At 35.9% G+C, this 19,281-nt stretch overlaps 1 protein-coding gene across 5 annotated transcripts in view; it reads left to right on the forward strand.

Moving 5' to 3' along the window:
- The window catches only part of ARHGEF12 (Rho guanine nucleotide exchange factor 12), a 144,314-nt gene that overhangs the window by 39,018 nt on the left and 86,015 nt on the right, over nucleotides 1-19,281 (forward strand). Inside the window, exon 1 of one of the 5 annotated variants that reach the window (XM_059183451.1) lies at nucleotides 657-784. The exons of the other annotated variants lie outside the window; for them this stretch is intronic. The gene's annotated coding sequence lies outside the window, so the exon portion shown is untranslated. Of the gene's footprint in view, nucleotides 1-656; nucleotides 785-19,281 lie in introns of those variants that run through there. 5 annotated transcript variants of the gene reach the window in all.

The following is a 19,281-nucleotide window of genomic DNA, read 5'->3' on the forward strand; positions in this document are numbered from 1 at the left end:
ATCAAACACAGACAAAGTAGCATGAAGAAATTTCAATCCTCCCAGCCTTGCTTACAAACTTAATTAGGCTTATTGGGGCAGAAAGTATTTTTCCTCCTCTCTTTTTTTTATCTGTTTCTCCTCCATCCCCACCGCCTGTCCCAGATTGTCGTTGAAGGGGTCACACTACCAACAAAAAGAGACCTTTTTTGTAAATCTTTATTTATTTGGTCATTTTGCCTTTAGAGAAAGGAGCAGGAGCAATAACAAAATTTTAAGATATTTGGGCAACTCCATTTTTTAAATAGAGACACTCTGTTTTTCTAAAAATCATACTTTATTCAGGAAATTCTGAAGGAAATTAATTTTTGTGGCTCTACCATTAGAGCTTTTACAAGAATTTTTAATTTTGTGGGAGCTGCTTGGCCTCTCCCTTAAAAAAACTTGTCAGCTAAATCTTTGCTTTCTTTATCATTTACGTATTTTTGTGGTATAACCTAGAGTCGTGTTCATGGATGCTGTTCTTTGCCTTTTTCTTTAGCAACACAGTGTTGGGCTTTGGGTGATGATGGTAGACGACTGGGGGGCGGGGGGGGAGAAGAGGTGGGGTTTCTTCATATCATCCCTCTTGTGGGCAGTAAAATCATCCGGCAAATGCTTTTCCAAGGATGTCGAGTGTATATATAAAGGAAAAACCTAAGGTTGCTAAGGGAGTGGTGTTTTGGTGAGAATTTCATTCTCTTTTACTCCATGGAAACAAGCCTTTTGAGCTTTTACTTGTCTGCTGATTTGTCCGGTGATCCAGGTAATCTATAGCAGTCTTTGTTTTCTCGGTGGTGTATGAAATGTAGCAAAATGGTAGAAAAATAGCTTCAGTGAAGGGGATGTACCTGTCACAGAGGAGCAAGATAGAAAAAGGAAGAGGAGATTTTACATTGTTCATTATTCTTAAAATATTTTTTAAGATTTTTCATGTTCTAAAAGCCTAATTTGACATAAAGGAAGAAAATTTCTAGTTTTGAAAATCTGCTTTAATTGCTTAGCTTGAGAACAAAGGTTTTAATATCCAGCATTGCAGGGATATTTGTATTCAGAAGGATAGGAAGCACCGTCCTTCTTTTTACCTTTTTAGAACTGAATTGACATAACTTCTCTTGAATCTTGGCGAGGGACTTTGATTTATTATTCTGTAAATTGTGATTTAATTATCTGAAGCTTCAGGATGGTGGTTTCCCTTTGATACCCAAAGGACCTCCGATGGAGTATGGGAGGCTAGGATTAATCCTACAGTGGGGGGAAGGGAGTGTTTTTATAGGGTAATCTTCATGATTGTTTTTTCATTTGAAACTAAATACAGTCATTTGGAAAAGGTTATATCCTTGGAGACGAACACTGTTATCAATTTGAATTATTTTATCCTTTGTTCGGTTTGTGGTCTTTTTGCCTTTGTCAGCTAAAATGTTGGTTATAAATATGAAGAAGCTGCCGGATTGCTATGTGATGGCATTGGAATTGCCTTCTGCTTTTTTTTTTTTTCCCTGCATTCATATCTGTGAATACAAGAGCAGAGGCATGACTGTGAAAAGAAGTGGTATAAAATGCTGCAGGCTTTTTTGTTTCATCCTGAATGTGTTTTTCATAGTGGAAGTTATTTTCTTGTGGACAGAAGGATTCAGGACCATAGTTTACGACACTAAAAAGTGCACTGCAGACAGCTCTGTTTTGAAAAGACGGCCTGAAACCATTTTTAAGCATACTCTGAAGCTTTCAGTTAATTTGATCATCTCCATCAGGGTGATAGGAGTTATCTTACTGTTTTGAAAGCTGGTTGACCCCTTAGAAAATTAACAAATTAACAATTACTTATTGAGTCTTTATATTATGTTCTGTGCTTTAGATATGTATGAGGGTTATAAAGAACTCATGTATATGATGTACTATTTTCAGTGCTAGGATACGAGTACTGGTTATATATTCATGCACTAACGTGTAGGTATTTTTACATAAACTACTACATTTAATCCTCATAACTAGTCACAAAATTATGACAGCCCCTTTTTCTAGTGAGGAAATTTATATTTTGAGAGATTAGGCAATATAAACAAAACCATGCAGCCTAGGCCAGTCAAGTCCCAAAACTCTTTCCACTGTTTCCATATGAGCAGAGTAAAACATTTTATCACAATTATTTGACAGCATAAAGAGTGATACCAGTGGAACAAATGGGAGCTGGGGATCGTAATTTCTGCCAAGTACTGGGTGATTCTGTAAATAATTTAACATCATCTATCAAGTGTGATATTGGAGTAAGTCACCTTAAAGTTCAGCTCTAACATTACGTGATTCTGTTCAGTGTAAGAGATTTTCATGTGTGGCTTATGGAAACAAGCCTCATTAATGGGTTATTACAATGTGTACCACCTTATAAGGTATTAGATTATACATTTATTTATTAAGATAATCATTGTCGGGGCACCTGGGTGGCTCAGTGGGTAAAGCTTCTGCCTTCGGCTCGGGTCATGATATCAGGGTCCTGGGATCGAGGCCCACATCGGGCTTTCTGCTCAGCAGGGAGCCTGCTTCCCCTTCTCTCTCTGCCTGCCTCTCTGCCTACTTGTGATCTCTGACTGTCAAATAAATAAAATCTTTTAAAAAAAATCATCGTCGTCTGTTGTCTCCCTCTTCCCTTTCCCCAGATGTATTACAAGGACCTAGGTTAGTACCTGATTACAGAGTATTTGGTAATAAATTTACGTATTTAGTAAAGAAATAATTGAATGAGAAATAGGCTTGTATAGTACATTGGTAATATAAGTGACTTTGTACATTTTAATACCACACATTCTTTTGGGGCTACAATTATTTTATTATTACAATGATCTTTTGAAGAATTAATTACTGTGAGAATCTTGAAAAGAAGACAACCTATAAAATAATCAAATTTAGGGAAGTAAACTAAAGTTTTCTGAAATCTCTCCATACTAGATTATTGATAGTATAGAACTTGATGACCATAGGCTTACCCAATATTATATTTTAAAATACTTTTCTAAAGCATTGGATGATTCCACATAAGCAAACAAATAAACATAATAGCAAAGTTCCTTTTTGATTTATCCTTAAACTTATGTATACTCTCACATGCTATTAGTTTACAATGGGTAGAAAATATCCAGACCATTGAGTCTTTTACTTAAGATATTTCTTGAAGTATGATACAGTGCTTACTGGTAGTTTTGGTTCATACGAACATGAGGATTTTTGAGATTTTAACAGGTGTATTAAGGTATAATTGTTGTATGAGAAACTATTTTTGTTTAACATACACAGTTTGCTAGGTTTTGATTTTTGTATGCACCAGGGAAATGTTCTACAATAATTAAGATAATAAACACATTCATCACCCCAAAAGTTCCCTTGTGCCTTTTGCAGTTCTTCCCTTTGAATCCTCCCACCTGTTACCACTGTTACTATCATTATGGATTAGCTTGCACTCTCTTGAGCTTTATATCATTTATATCATGGTATAAATATATACAGGGTATGTGTTCTTTTTGTTTGACTTTTAAAATTCCGTGTAATTATTTTAAGATTTGTCCTCATTATGTGTATCAGTAGCATGACTTTTTATTCCTGAGTAATATTCCAGCATATGGATAAGCCATCATTTGTTTACCCATTTATCTGTTGATAGTCATTTGGTTGTTTCAAGTTTTGGTCTATTAAGAATAAATTTACAAGTGTTTGTATGGACATATGTTTTCATTTCACCTAGGAGTAGAATGGCTGGATATGTGGAATAGTATATTTACCTTTATAAGAAACTGCTAAATTGGGGCGCCTGGGTGGCTCAGTGGGTTGAGCCGCTGCCTTCGGCTCGGGTCATGATCTCAGAGTCCTGGGATCGAGTCCCGCATCGGGCTCTCTGCTCAGCGGAGAGCCTGCTTCCCTCTCTCTCTCTCTGCCTGCCTCTCCATCTACTTGTGATTTCTCTCTGTCAAATAAATAAATAAAATCTTTAAAAAAAAAAAAAAAACTGCTAAATTGTTTGTTAAAGTGGCTGTATTGTATTGTTTTTACCAACAATGTTCCAGTTGCTCCACAGCCTCACCAATATTTGGTATTGTCAGTCTTTTTAATCTCATTCATGTTAGAAGTTGTATAATGGAGTCATGTTGTAGTTTTTATGTGCATTTCACCTAGTGACCAGTAATGTTGAACGTCTTTCCATGTGTTTATTAGTATTTGTATGTTTTTCTTTCATGAATTGTCTGTCCAAGTCTTGTTTTTAGTTACGCTTTTTATAATTGAGTAGTAAGAGTTCATGATACATTCTGGATCAGAGTCCATTGTTAGATATTTATTTTGGAAATATTTTATTCCAGTCTTTGATTTGTCTTTCCATTTTTTTACTATTCTCTCTTTTTCAATAGCTTTATTGATAATTTATTGATAATGTAGTTCACATTTCAAAGATCAGAAGTTTTTAACTTTGGATTCCAGTGATTCAGTTTTTTCCTTTTATGGATTGTGCCTTTGGTATATATATCTAAGAAATATTCTCCTAATCAGTATTTTCTCCTGTGTTTGCTTTTAGAAGTTTTATAGTTTCAACTTTACTTTTAAGTTTGGGATACATTTTGAGATAATTTTATAATACAGTGTGAGGTATAAATTGAAGTATATATTTTTTGCATATAGATATCCAAATATTCCAGCACCATTTGTTGAAAAGACTAAATTTGCTTTTGTACTTTTGTCAGAAATCAGCTGTATCTTATACATGGGGCTCTCTATTCTGTTGATCTGTTTGTCTTTCTTGACCCCAATACTGCACTGTCTTGACTACTGTTGCTTTATAGTAAGTCTTGAAATCAAGTAGAGTTGGTCCTCCTGCTCTTTTTCAAAGTTGTTGGCTCATCCGGGCCCTTTACATTTCCATATGAACTTTAGAATCAGTTTATTCATTTCTGGAAAAAAGCCTGTTGTGATTTTGATTGGAATTGCATTGAATCTGTAGATCAATTTGTGGATGAATGACATTTTAGCAATATTAAGATTTCCAGTCCATGAACATGGCATATAGCTCCATTTACTTAAGTCTCAGTTTTTCTTAGCCATGTATGTTTTCAGTTTGTAGGTCTTACTACACATCTTCTGTCAGATTCACTCTATGTATTTAATATCTTAATGTTATCATGGGTGGTATTATCTTCTCAGTTTCAATTTCTAATTGGTGCTAGTATTTTATATGCAGAAGTGATTATTTGATTATTGATTTTTGAATCTTGCAAACTTGCTGAACTTACTAGTTCTAGTAGGTTTTTTGTTGATTTCATAGAATAGATAGATCATCATGTAATCTACATAAATATAGTTTTATTTCTTTTCCAATCTGGATGCCTTGGTTTTTGTTGTTGTTGTTTTTTTGTTTTATTGCCTTACTGTACTAGCTGTCATAGTACACTGTTGAGTAAAATTGGTAAGAGGGAACAACCCTGTCCTGTTCCTGATCCTAGAGGAAAAGGCTTCAGCTTTTCACCGTAAGTATGATGTCAGCTGTCGATTTTTGTAGATGCCAGTAATCAGGGTAGGGTTTTTATGAATGTTTATTGCTCTAAGAACTAGAAATATAATTGATAATACTCTTGTTCAAATTAAGTGAAAAAAAAAATAAAGTAGAAAACACCACATTTATATTTTTAAAGAACAAAGACTTTCAGTATTTTTTAGTATGGTAATACTCTTTTTAACAGAGAATTCTACAGGGGCGCCTGGTGGCTCAGTCTTTAAGTGTCTGCTTTTGGCTCAGGTTATGATCCCAGGGTCCTGGGATTGAGCCCCACATTGGGCTCCCTGCTTGGTGGGAAGCCTACTTCTCCCTTTCCCACTCATCCTGCTTGGGTTCCCTCTCTTGCGGTGTCTCTCTCTGTCAAATAGATAAATCTTGGAAAAAAAAAAGAATTCTACTACTGCCAAAATTCTGGCATTGTGAGAGAAGTTACAATTAAACAATTTTTTAGTATTTTCTCTGCTCTGTAATAGTTGTGGCATAATGTCGAATTCAAATATATTATAAGGACATGATGAGGAAGTAGAAACTGTAGATATATAGTAAGAACTTTAGGGGCACCTGGGTGGCTCAGTGGGTTAAGCCTCTGCCTTCAGCTCAGGTCATGATCTCAGGGTTCTGGGATCGAGCCCCGCATTCGACTCTCTGCTCAACGGGGAGCCTGCTTCCCCCTCTCTCTCTGCCTGCCCTCTGCCTACTTGTGATCACTCTTTCTCTGTCAAATAAATAAATAAAATCTTTTTTTTTTTTTTTTAAAAGAACTTTAAAGTACAGTTGGCCCTGACCCTTGAACAACATGGGGGTTAGGGGCACTAACACTCTGTAATATTATTTTTCATGTTTATTCCTTCTTCTTTATTGCTTTTGAAATCATTTAGATCCTCGTCATTTTAAAAATCTGTGCTATTACTGTTTTCTAATTGGTTTCCTGGCCCAGGCCTACGATTTCATTCTTCATTTTGTTTCCAAGGCGATATTTCTAAAATACATACTGGATCGTATTACTGCCTGGCTTAAAACCTGTCTGTGTTCTGCGTTGTTGCTAGCAGTGGTTCTTTGGAGGAGACCTCTTTTTTAATGGACCTCTTTTGAGACTGTCTTTAGAGATTCCCTTACCCCATAATGTTCAGTACCTCTGGAAGCTGAAGTCTGGGTTAAGAGCCTTTCTATTCCTCTGTGTGGTATATAGTTCCCTCTGCAGACGTTATTACTCTCCCCCAACCCAGCCTTGATGCTCCAGCCATTCTGAGCTACTTGGATTTTCTCCAAACACACCAGCATATGCTTCTCTTCCCTTGCTTAGAATTTCTCCACGTGCCTCTTTTCCATGGTTGAGTTATTCATTCATTCAAGAAATATTTATTGAACACCTTGAGGAGCTGTGCCAGGGCTGAATTTACTGTGTACTCATAGAGCTGCCTAATGATATAAACCAACATTAAATATAAGATAATTATAAAATGTGTTAGAGAGAGAGAACAAGGTAATTGTGGGAGACAATAACAGGAGGAATCTAACTGAAACTAGGGAACAGAAACCAGGAAGGGCCTTTCTGAGGTAGCAACCTTTAAGCAAAGGCCTAAAGTATATTCAGGAATCGGGTTAACAGGGAGAGGGTCCCAGATCTAGCAGCATGCAAGATAGCCCTTCTTTGGGGAAGCATGCATGTAAAGCACTAAAGGAAGGCCACTATAGCTGAAGCATAGTAAGCGAACAGGAGAGTGGTAGAAGTTGAAATTAGAAAGGTAGCAAGAACTGTATTTTTTATATCTGGGTCTTGCATGTCGTGTTTTGGTGTTTGGATTTTTTTTTTTTTTCCTAAATGCAGTGTGAAATTATTGAAAGAACTTAAGCAGGGGAGGGACACACTAAGATTTGTGTTTTGAAATTAAGCGGTTCCTGTATAGGAAAATGAATTGGGGGATGTGTGCACGAATATGAAAGGCAAGACCTGTTAAATTATTACAGTAGTCTAGGCTTGGGACAAGGTGGCTAGCTCTCTAAGCCAGCAATGGCCAAGGTCAGAAATAAATAAATCTGAGATATCTCTTGAAGGTAAAGTCAGTAAAAGGCAATGATGGATGTTAAGTCCATGGAAAAGGAGACTTATTTATTTTCTGTCTTCAGGTATATGGTATATAGAGTGAGTGCTCAGTCAGTATTGTTGGGTGGGTGGAGAGTTGGGTATATTGAGTTTGGGGAGGGAGAGGCAGTTGTCTTTGATGACTTCTAGATTTCTGACCAGATCAGGTAGGCAGATGAAAGACTGATTGTTGAGATGGAGAAGCAAGTTTTGAGAGGCAGCATAAGAATTTAGTTTCGGGTTTATTGAATTTGAGATACCACTGGTATATCTAAATGCATATGCCAGATAGCAACTCTTCAGAGCCCAGAAGATTGAGGAAATCCATTTGCCTGAGTCTAATGCCCATTATATCATTAGACAAATATATTTCTTGAGTACCTGCTCTGTGTGTAGCACTGCCCTGGAATATAACAGTGAACCAGAGATCAGGGACCTCATATTCCTGCAGGTGGGGGTATTGAGTGGGTTGGTAATAGAGTAGATGATCATTTTTTATAGCATTTATTTTTTTGAAATACTGTGTGCAGGAGTACCATATAGGGTATAGTGAGGATACAGAGTTAAGACAGATTCTCTACTGAGGAAATACTAATGTTTCATTGAATGTCAGGAGGGTGGCTTTTGTTACACTATTTGTTAGTTTCTGTATGTTAACTGACCCAGTGCTCACCCTCAATCCATTTACCATGGCTTCTGCATTCCTGAGTTCTTCATTTTGAGAATATTTTTATTGGGTGGATTTTGTGTTTAAGTAGGGTTTTTCCCTCTTCTCCAAGAAGGGCTCGTAGGTGCTTTGTTTCCTTATTTCTCTACAGATTCTTTATATCTTAACTTCCAGTATGCATAAAAACTTTCTAAAAAAATTTAGATGTTATATCACTATTTTCTCACATTGGAGTCATACCTTGTGGCGTATGGAGTCTTTTTGTGGAGAAGTCTCGAGGCTGATTTAATCTTTCCCACTTGTACATGACTTAAATTTTTTTATCTAGGTGTTCATATAACTATTCTTTAAATTTTTATTTTAATTCCAGTTAGTTCACATACAGTATTGTATTAGTTGCAGGTATACAGTATAGTAATTCAACAGTTCCATATATCACCCTGTGCTCATCACAACAAGTCCTCCCCTTAATCCCCATCACCCATTTCACCCATCCTTTTAACCCCTCCCTCCCTCTGGTAACCATCAGTTTGTACTCTATAATTAACAGTCTCTGGTTTTTCTCTCCCCCCCCCCCTTTACTTATTTGTTTTGTTTCTTAAATTCCACATATGAGTGCAATCATATGGTATTTGTCTTTGACTGACTTATTTCACTTAACATTATTCTTTCCAGCTCCATCCATGTCATTGTAAATGGCAAGATTTCATTCCTTTTATATGGCTGAATAATATTCCTTTATAGATATATGCCCACATCTTCTTTATCCATTCATCAGTTGTTAGACACTTGGGCTTCTTCCATATGGCTCTTGTAAATAGTGTTGCTGTAAACATAGGGGTGCATGTATCCTTTTGAATTAGTGTTCTCGTATTCTTTTGGTAAATACTCGGTAGTGTGATTGTTGGATTATAAGGTAGTTCTATTTTTAACTTACTGAGGAAACACCATGCTGTTTTCTACAGTGTCTGCACCAGTTTCCATTCTTACCAACAGTGCATGAGTGTTCCTTTTTTTCTATATCCTTGCCAACACCTATTGTTTCTTGTGTTGTTGATTTTAGCCGGTCTGACAGGTGTGAGGTCATACTCACTGTAGTTTTGATTTGCAGTTCCCTGAAAGTAAGTAATGATGAGCATCTTTTCATGTGTCTGTTGGCCACCTGAATGTCGTCTTTGGAGAAATGTCTGTTCACGTCTTCTACCCATTTTTTAATTGGATTATTAGTTTTTTGGGTCTCGAACTTTGTAAGTTCTTTATGTATTTTGGATACTAACCTTTTATCAGATATGTCATTTGCAAATAGCTTCTCCCATTTCACAGGTTGCCTTTTAGTTTTGTTGGTTATTTACTTTGCTGTGCAGAAGCTGTTTTATTTTGATGTAGTCCTAATCGTTCATTTTTGCTTTTGTTTCTCTTGTCACAGGAGACAAATCTAGAAAAAAAAATTGCTTTGAATAATGTCAGGAAAAATTACTGCCTGTGTTCTCTTTTAGAATTCTTACGGTTTCTCTCACATTTAGGTCTTTAGCGTTTTTGAATTTAGTTTTGTGTACAGTGTAAGAAAGTGGCCCAGTTTTTCTTCTGCATGCTGCTGTCCAGTTTTCCTAATACCGTTTGTTGAATAGACTGTCCTTTTTGCATTAGATATTCTTTCTTGCTTTGTTGAAGATTAATTGACCATATAGTTGTGGATTTATCTCTGGGTTTTCTATTTTGATTTATTAATCTATGTGTTTTTGTGCCAGTACCGTGCTGTTTTTATCCTGTAGCTTTGTAATATAACTTGAAGTCCAGAATTGTGATCCCTCCAGCTTTGCTTTTCTTTTTCAAGATTGCTTTAGTTATTCAGGGTCTTTTGTGGTTCCATACAAATTTTAGGATTTATTTTGTTCTAGTTCTGTGAAAAAATGCTCATGTCCTATAACTTTTTACTTAAAAACCTTATATCTTTATAACTTTAGCAGTGTACTTATTAGTGTTGATTATTTTCTGTTTTTATAGTATGGTGTGTTGTTCAGAATTCACTTATTTTGTATTTGGGGGAATTTTTCTGTTATATTTTTGAATATTATTTTTTCTTGTATAACGCATAGTGATTAAGAACAAGAACTGTAAGGTTCATGTATCAGCTTCTCTGCTTCTCTGCTTACTAATTGACCTTGGGCAAATGTCTTAATCTTTCTGTGCCTTAGTTTGTTCATCTATAAAACAGGGATAATAATAGTATTTACTGAGGATTAAATGACTTAATACATGTAATATAGTTATAACAGTTACTGGCATATGTTATATGCACAGTAAATATTAGCTGTTATCATTAACTATTCCATTTTTCTGTTGCTTACTGTTCTTTGTTCGGAGGCCTGTGTGATTCACAGGAATGTTCTTGAGGTCACAGGGTTCTCTGTGTTGTGTTCTCATGGCAGGTGCTCTGACTTTCCCTCATTATCTCCACTTCACTTCCAGCAGTATCATAAGCCTAGGAATGTAGCAGCATATTTTTGTTCTTTGATTTTACTTCCTTCTGCTGTCCTGGGTCTCTCTATAGGGTCCCTTACTCCCTTGTTATACTGCTACACTGGATATTGACTTCCTAATCATAGGACAGATAGATCTTCATTTCAGATCTGTGATCCTTATGTTTCAAGAAATGGGTTTCCTGTTCAGGTCTACCAAGAATTTTTTGGTATAGATCCAAAATTTAGTAGATTTGGCAAGTATGTTTTGTAGTTAATGGTTTAAGGTTATAATCATGCCCTTTCATAAAGGGTGGATTTTTTTCCCCTTCTATTTTTGCTTTTAGTATTGAGGAAGCCTGGTAGAGTAAAATTGTCTTTATTATCTTTCATCTTTACCTGGAATTGAATGCATATTTATTGAAACAACCAGTGGTTTGTGAGTGTTGTCTTGAAGAAGCACATTCAGGTGGAAACTGGTTTCCTTTATGATGTATAACTGGTAAGTTGCCTATACGGCACATATATATTAACTGAATTCTCCACCCAGCTTTGGGATTTGGAGATGCAGATTCTATAAGATTGGGAGTTCTTTTGTAACCAGTTCATGTTGGCTTATCTTTGCCTGCAGCTATATAAAGGTATGAATACCTTTCTAGCTAAATATTTTATAGTTATACCAGATCTAATTTTCTGATTCTCACTCATGTGAAGACTTTTGATTAACTATAAAAAAAAAAACTATGCAGGGGCGCCTGGGTGGCTCAGTGGTTTAAGCCTCTGCCTTCAGCTCAGATGATGATCTCAGGGTCCTGGGATCGAGCCCCTCATCTGGCTCTCTGCTCGGCAGGGAGCCTGCTTCCCCCTCTCTCTCTGCCTGCCTCTCTGCCTACTTGTGATCTCTCTCTGTCTATTAAATAAATAAATAAAAATCTTAAAAAAACAAACTATGCAAAGGGAAGAGAATGTTTTGTGGTAATGCAGTAATCTAAAGGTTGAGAACCAGGGACTCTAGAATGTGAAGGTTTGAATCAAAGGTCCTCTGTCTACTGGTTATATAACTTGTATATGTTACTTCTGTCTCTTTGAACCTCACATTTTTCTGTTGTAAAAAGAGGCTAAATATGGTATTTATCTCTTAGAATTGTTGTTAGAATTAATATATGTGAACTACTTAAGGCAGAGACTGGCATTTGTTAAGAACATTTAGTAGAACTAGTTAAGTAAAGTTTAGCTATTTTGCTTTTAACTGTTAATCATTATTCTTATGAATAATGGAGGGCATATATTTGGAGCAAATTGCCTACCATAATTTGTAACTACCCAGGGTAACTTGAAGGTATTGAGTGTTTCTCAACTAATCATTCTTACCAAATGTGTATTTTTCAGGGAGTCCAACCCTAGGAAATATGCAACAGCTTACTGTTATTCTTCACCTAATATACAATTATTTCCAACCAGTTCATCTCCTCTTTAAATACAAGTTCAGTAGAATGTTTTTTCCTCATAAGAATTCAGAAACCTTTGTTCTGATGATGAGCTTATTTAAATTTGGGTTTGAGCACTGATAGAAAACTAAGCTGGTTTCCCTTAATGGGGAATCTGGCCATCCATCCTCCTTCACCCTCCCAGGGTAAAATTTTTTTCAGGAACTAAATAGCTTTATCTAGCAGGGTCTTCCTGCCATTAGCAGTGGAACAGTACAAAGGCCACATTGAGCATAGCTGCTGGGGAAACCCTTTTTCCTTCTCTGGCCTGTAAATGCTGTTCTGTCTCTCTGAAAAGCCCTGACATCAGCTCTTGGAAAAATCCAAATACTTGTGTTAGAACAGGACTGAAACACTTGCCTGGGCAGACACTAAATGGCTGAATGGCTGAACTATAGTTCTAAGTTTACCAGATGTCTCTCAGTCATGTTATGGTTTAAAAAAAAATTGACATCTATGAGTTTCAGACATTATCTGGAGAAATTAGGATAGAAATGATAATTTAGCAACTTCCATCCTTATCCTCATTTTATTCTTTTTAAAAAATAAAATCTAACTTTGAGATAATGTGGAATTCATACACAGTGGGGACAGAACATTATAAAGTTTGTGTAGTGTTCTTCATATATTAGGTGCTTCATAGGTATTTGATATTTGGGGTAGAATGCACTGTTACTGTAAACAGACTGAATTTGACTTTCTTGGTGTTCAGATGTGTGGCATATGAAGGTTTATTCATTCACCAGAGTGTTCCTTTAAAACATCAATTAGGTCATTTCTTAAAACCCTCCTGTTTTCATTATACTTTGAATAAAATCTGAATTCATGGACATGGCTCACATTCTTACGTTATCTGGCCCCTCTCTTATCTGCTAATCTCATCTCATTACTACTTTCTTGGTCATTTTCTATGCTCAAGCCACAGTGGACTTTGTATTTCTCAAATTAGTAAGCTTTTTCTCCATTGTGATCTTTGTCCTATTACATTTGCCTATAGCTTTGTGGCTGAAGATCTTCTCATGGCTGGCTCCTACACCTCATTTAGGTCTCAGCTCAAATGCTATAGAAGTCTTCTTTGAATAAACAAAATTAATTCAGTTAGTCACAGTCATGTATATTTTATTTTTCTCATAGCACTTACCACTGTCTGAAATAATCTGGTACAATTATTTGTCCAGTCTGTCTTTAGAATGTAAGCCTCTTGAGAGCAGAGGTTTTATCTGTTCTTCCATGTAACCTCTAGTAACTGGAACAGTACATGACACTGATTGCTGTTTATGTAACTTAGTGTGTTTTTGGTGGTCTATAGCTGGAAAGCTAACTAGTAAGGACATTTATTGGCTCACATAAGAAGAAGTCCAGAGCTGGGTTCAGGGATTTTTGATCTCATAGCTTACCTGGGTCAAGAGCACAGGTTCTTTCCAGTTTTCCACTCTTGCCATCAGTGTCAGCTTCATCTTAAACTAGTTTTTAATGATGGATGTTAAATAGTAGTCAGGGCTACTTGCTTTCTCATTCCTGTCCAGTGGGAGCAAGGACAAGAAGTTTCATGTTCTTTCTTAGGAGTAAGAAAATACTTTCACAGATGCTTTTAGCAAACTTTGTATTCTCCTTGTCTCTTTCTGAACCAATCACTTACTCAACAATGGACTTACCATTCAGTGCCAAAAAGCCCAGCTCTGTTGGTGCAAATGGAGTCCGCTTCCCTTGGATCATCAAGCTCTGAGAAAAATGGTAAATAACTGAATAAAATAGGGGTGAAAAGGACGATTGTGGTCTGGATTGGTAATCATTTATGTCTTCCATAATTCTAAATAAAAGTATTTTGAATGAATGAATTCATTTAGTAAATACGTATTGAATTGTCTAGTATATGCTCAGCACCGTACCAGTAAATTAGAATAAAAAATGGTCCTCACCTTCAAATAATTTAAAGTCTAGTGAGAGAGACAAATTAACAGTCTACTAAAATTATTTTTAAATCAATTTATTATAATAATTTAATACAAATAAATCCAAAATAAAGCAAAAAAAAAAAAAAAAGTGAAAAGGGGAGATAAAGAACAGATGAGACAAAAAGCAAATCACAAGATGATAGACTTTAACCTATACATATCAGTAATCACAATAAAGATAAATGGTCTAGGGGCACCTGGGTGGCTCAGTGGGTTAAGCCTCTGCCTTTGGCTGAGGTCATGGTCTCAGGGTCCTGGGATCGAGCCCTGTATAGGGCTCTCTGCTCAGGGGGGAGCCTGCTTCCTCCTTTCTCTCTCTCTTTGCCTGCCTCTCTGCCTACTTGTGATCTCTCTCTCTCTGTCAAATAAATAAATAAAATCTTAAAAAAAAATGGTGTAAACACTCCAGTTAAAGGCAGAGATTATCAGATTAGATAAAAAGGAAAGCCTAACTCTGTGCTACAAGAAATACACCTTAAACATAAAGACATATAGTTTAAAAGAAGATATGCCATGGTAGTATTAATCAAAGGAAAGCTAGAGTGATATATTAATATCAGATAAAGTAAGCTTCAGAACAAAAGTATTAGGGTTAAAGAAAGTCATTACATAATGATTAAAGCATCAAGTAAAAAAGATATAACAGTTCTAAACTTTTATATAGCTAGTAACTGAGCTTTAAAATTTTCATGAAAGAAAAACTGATATAACTGATATAACTGCAAGACAAATCCCCAATTATTACCAGTGAGTTCAATATCTCTCAATAATTGAAAGAAGTAGAAAATCAGTAAGGGTATAGACTACTTAACACTATTGACCGGTTTGATCTAGTTGCTTTTATAGAATATTCTATCCAACAACATAGTACAGGTTTGTTTTTTTTTTTTAGCACGTATACATGGAATATTTATTAAGATAGACCATATTATGGGTTATAAATAAATTTAAATAAAAGGTTTAAATCAGGGGATCCTGGGTGGCTCAGTGGGTTAAACATCTGACTTGGTTTCAGCTCAGGTCATGAGCTTGGAGTTGTGGGATCAAGCCTTGCATCTGGCTCCATGCTAAGTGAAGAGTTTTGTCTTAGATTTTTGTTCCCTCCCCATCTGCTCCTCCCCCCTTGCATGCTTTCTCTCTCAAATAAATAAAATCTTTTTTTTTTTTAAAGGATCAAGTCATATAAAATATGTTCTCTGACCACAGTGGAATTAAATTAGAAGTTGGTAAAAGAAAGATCTCTGGAAAATGCCCAAATATTTGGAAAATAAACAACATACTTTTAAATTACCTGTGGTCCAAAGAAGATGCTAAAAGGGAAATGGGAAATTATTTTGTATTGAATGAAAATAAGAACACAATTTATCAGAATTTGCAGGATGCCACTAAACCATTACTTAAAAAACATTAAACTCCTTTTAGAAAAGAAGAAAAGTCTAAAGCCAATGACATCAATTTCTGTTTTAAGAAACTAGAATAAGAGCAAGTTAAAACCAAAGTAAGCAGAAGAAATGATAAAGATCAGAGTAGGAAGTCAATGCAGTAGAAACAGAAAAGCAGTAGAGAAAATCAATGAAAGCAAAAGCTGGTTCTTTTGAGAATAATAATAAAATTGTTAGAACTCTAGCCAGGCTGATCAGGAATAAAAGAGGGAAGACAAACATTACCATTCTCAAGAATAAAAGAAGTGACATCACTACAGATTCTACAGATATTAAAATGTTCATAAGGGAATATTATGAATAGCTTTATGCCAATAAAGTTAACAATTTAGATGAAATATGGTTTAGAATTTTATAAATTCCACCAATATACAAACATGTGTATATAACTATTACATATATAAGAACATATAAAATATACATATGTACACTTACACATTGGTAAGTGTACATAAATATACATTTACATAGTTGTATGTATATATACACAGCTACATACATACATCTTTTTAAAAAAATAGTTATTTGAGAGAGAGCACGCACCAGCAGAAGAGGGGTGGAGGGAAAGAGAGAAGTGTACTCCTCTATTGAGCAGGGAGCCTGATGTGGGGCTCTGTCCCAGGACCCTGGGATCTTGATCTGAGTTGAAGGCAGATGTTTAATTGACTAAGCCACCCAAGCACCCTGAGAAGATATTTCTTCATGTTAAAAAGTGGAAAACCATTGCTTTATAGGAAACTTTACAGTTTTGGAAAGGTAACAGTTTCATTCTTCAGTCCCTTGAGGGAGAGGAATTGTCTTGAAAATATATAAAAAATAGTATTAGTAATGTAGACCTATTTAAAAATTAACATCAGTAGTCTTATGTATCAAAAGTGTATTAGGTATGATAAGTCACATCTAAGGGAGAAAATAGAACAATGTCAGTGAATTAAAAATGAACTGAACTTTGTAAAGCAGTGATTCCCAATTCTGGAGTGACATAAGAGGAATGTCAAAATATTTAAAACACACTTTCCTCCATGTTTCCAAATTCAGTGCTGTGGTGAACCATTGTTACTGATAAGAGTGTACCCTGTACATTCTATGGTTTAGGGCCAAGAAAAACTCTTGTAGAAAGTGTGAAATAGCATGCATAGAACTAATCTTCTCACCTTTTCCCCACAGAATTAGAGGTCTTTTTTCCTTTGTGCTGGTTTGAAAGTTTGGGGTATTCAGATTTGGCATAGAAAATGTGATTTAAGGGGCATCTGGCTGGCTTAGTCAGTTGGCTATGTGCCTTCAGCTCAGGTCGTGATCCTGGGGTCCTGGGATTGAGCCTTGCATCTGGCTCCACACTCAGCAGAGAGTCAGCTTCTTCCTCTCCTTATATGCCTGCTAGGCACTCATCTTCTCTCTCTCTCTCAAATAAATAAATAAAATATATTTTTAAAAAAGAGAGAGAATGTGGTTTCATGATAAACTAAATGGATAGCTAAGAGGAATTGAAGAATTGTTAATATTTGATGCCAGAACCAAAGCATTTGTGAAGAGAAATCTCTAGTTTATAGCCAGAAATTGCATTATAACATTAATTATACACATAGCTAGTAAAAGTAGTTTTAATGAAAAATAATTTCCTTAGAAGAAAATAAATATTTTTATGAATGTGGAATGTGTGTTACATAGAAGATTTAATTGTAATTTTATTGGCTATGATCAGTTCTTTTGTTATTAGTCTTATCTTTACTGATACTAGTCTTATCTTTACTGATATTTTATTTTTATATAGCCTGTTTTATTTATTTATGGAGCTATTTCACCAACTGAGGAGTATGACATAAATTTAATAATATGTGACTAAAGTACTCATAATGTATTTCTTTTTTTTTTTTTTAAGATTTTATTTATTTATTTGACAGAGATCACGAGTAGGCAGAGAGGCAGGCAGAGAGAGAGAGAGGAGGAAGCAGGCTCCTGCTGAGCAGACAGCCTGATGCGGGACTCGATCCCAGGACCCCGAGATCATGACCTGAGCCGAAGGCAGCGGCTTAACCCACTGAGCCACCCAGGCGCCCCTCATAATGTATTTCTTATGTAATTTTAAAAATTATAAGTAGAAAACATGGAGTGTGAGCAATCCTTATTCTCTTAGAGTTCTTCTGGAAAGTATATGAGGTTTTTATTTGTTTATAAGAAATAGGCCTATGTAGGTTTAGATCAAGGAAATTGTGAACATTTTTAGTATATATTGGAATTAGGTTTATACTTCTCTGACTCCCTATTTTTTTGGCAAATCCTTGTCTGTTCAGCTTTGTGCTATAGATGGGATGGTGAATTAGCCTTCTTTGTATTCAAGTTCTGAGCATACCAAGTACAATACCTGAAGGTAAATAGAGCTGTTGAATAATACTCAGTGATTTGGGTGTTAGTGTTAATTCTGTTTTTCCTTCTCCTAAGATTTTCAAAATAGGATTCCTATTCTTGTAATTGTGTTGGCATTTGGTAAGAAATGTTTAAGAACATTTAGGATAAATGCATTGTAATTTGTTTTCTTGTCGAATTGGTATTCCTTGCTATGGATACTATTTTTTTTTTTTAAGATTTTATTTATTTATTTGACAGAGATCACAAGTAGGGAGAGAGGCAGGCAGAGAGAGAGGAGGAAGCAGGCTCCCTGCTGAGCAGAGAGCCTGATGCGGGGCTCGATCCCAGGACCCTGGGATCATGACCTGAGCCGAATGCAGAGGCTTTAACCCACTGAGCCACCCAGGTGCCCCTATGGATGCTATTTTTAATGGATGTTTTAGATTTTTTCCTTAATAAAAATGGAAACTGCAAATATATCAAATATGTGCTTTAATGTGATACGTAAGAATTTACATTTTGAGTAGAACTTTTTTATATCATAGAAGATACAGTGTTATTTGAAATTTTATATTTTAATTTTACATTTTCATAAAATTCTCAAGTTCGGGTTAGTAATGGAGTTTTTCTTAATGACACCTCAATACAAAAGGTGAAAGCCAACTAAGACTTTTTACTTTTTCAGAAGGACAGTTGTATCCTTTGGCAAATCTGCAGAAAGCAGTTTATCCTAACAAATTTTGCACAGTTCTTGCTTCAGTTTACAAAATTTGAACACTCAATCTTAATGTACTTTATATAAAATCTTCTTTTTTAAGATTTTATTTACTTGTCACAGACAGAGAGAGTGCACAAGCAGGGAGAGCAGCAGGCAGAAGGAGAAGCAGACTACTGGCTGATCAGGGAGCCCAGTGCAGGACTTGATCCCGGCACCCTAGGATCATGACCTCAGCTGAAGGCACCTGCTTAAAGACGGAGCCACCCAGATGTTCCTATAAAATCTTTATATAAGTCTTTATATAAATATTTATTTGAGAGAGAGGGTGCCTGCATATGTGCACGTGAGTTGGGGGGAGAGCCGCAGAGAGAGAGAGAGAGAATCCTCAAGCAGACTCCCTGCTGAGCACAAACCTACACAAGACTGGATTCCAGGACCCAGTGATCATGACCTGAGCTGAAACCAAGAGTTGGCTGCTTAACCAACTGAGCTACCCAGGTGCCCCCATTCTGTTTCTTGAAGTAGGCCTGCATTGCTATTAATTGCCCTCTTACTAATTGCTTTTGCTGTCTC

This window comes from Mustela lutreola, chromosome 1 (genome assembly GCF_030435805.1).
Source record: "Mustela lutreola isolate mMusLut2 chromosome 1, mMusLut2.pri, whole genome shotgun sequence".
Taxonomy (NCBI): domain Eukaryota; kingdom Metazoa; phylum Chordata; class Mammalia; order Carnivora; family Mustelidae; genus Mustela; species Mustela lutreola.